This window comes from Empidonax traillii, unplaced genomic scaffold (assembly GCF_003031625.1).
Source record: "Empidonax traillii isolate 1590-97213 ecotype Southwest subspecies unplaced genomic scaffold, ASM303162v1 scaffold1652:size173403, whole genome shotgun sequence".
NCBI classification, from domain to species: domain Eukaryota; kingdom Metazoa; phylum Chordata; class Aves; order Passeriformes; family Tyrannidae; genus Empidonax; species Empidonax traillii.
The window spans coordinates 23,699-25,092 of NW_020956845.1; positions in this window are offsets into that span (position 1 = coordinate 23,699).

Consider the following 1,394-nt stretch of genomic DNA (forward strand, 5'->3'; position numbering starts at 1 on the left):
ATAAAAGCTTGTCATTAGCTGCACTGTTTTCTAGAAGGCACTGAACTGCATCTTCCAGAAAAAAAATCCAAGTTCTTTGACTTAAGCCAAGCATGTTATTGATGCTCAGGTATGTAGTTTCCATCACTGAAATAGCTAGACACATCATATTTAACTCTTGTCTTTTCATAGTATCTTCCATGATACAAGTAAGAATTGTGATGACTTTACAAATGGAAAACTGAAAACCAGATAGAATAATAGGCTTGTTTCGGGAAGCTTATGACTTTGGCAATGAGTACCCCAAGGCTAATGCAATGTAATTTCAGTTCACTTATTTAAAAGTTCAGTATTATGTCTAGACTGGTTGTCCAGTGTAAAGGGCAAGTCATCATTTCATCTTTCACTAGGTGCTGTATTTCCCACAAGAGGCCCTTCTCTCTCTTTTCTTTCTCTTTGCATACTTTGTAGGCAATAGATGCCTAGGCAATAGATGTCTAATTTTTAAGTAGGTAAGGATAGGTAAATGGAGTACAGTTGCTAATAATTGTGTGTTCTTCCTTCTTCTGGAGGGCATTCCCACAGGAAAACTAAGTGATATTTGTCTAAAGAATCTATTTTATTAAGATTTGGGTGGGTGGGAAGAAGGCAAAAATAAGTCACTGCCACATTTTCATTGTAATTTTGTCACAATGAGGCCAAACAAAGAACAATTACAGTGATTCATGGGACAACAAAACTGAAGCGATTATTTTTATTAAGACCTGGAAATATGATCTTCCTGTAATTTGGTAAAAATATTTTTAATACTGTTGTCCTGTGAACCTTTATGAACTGAAGAGAAAATAAATGTATTTACCTCCACTCATTTATCAGTAAAGGAAGGCAGTAACTGAATGTCATGCGTGAAATTTGTAAAAGACACAAGAAGAGGCGATTGGGAAGCAAGGGAAACCCAAGAGTTTATTAAAGCTCTTAAGCCTCCAGTACAATCCCTACCTTCAAACACTTAAATATTTTCTGTGTCAGCTTTCTTAGCTCATATATTTATTGATTGTACCCACAAAGGGTAAGGAATGAGTTCATCTTTTTAAAGAAGGACTAGAAGACAGCTCTACATCACACATGAATGCAAGAAGCATTGGGTTGAAATGTTGCGGACAACACTGAAAGATCCTTGAATGTGTTTTTATCCCTTCTTATGTCCCTTGTACCATGATCTGCTTTGTGTATAGTATTTACATTACTCCTGTTCTGTCAGGTATTAAAAATGTGCATCTAAAACATGCTTTTGTGATACTGATATAATTTTGTCTAACAGAATTTGAAAAAAAAGACAGAAGTCTTAATAGGCCAGTTCAAATAACTGCCTAGTGGGTTCACAGACAATCCTTCAGCCTTCTCCAGAATTTCAT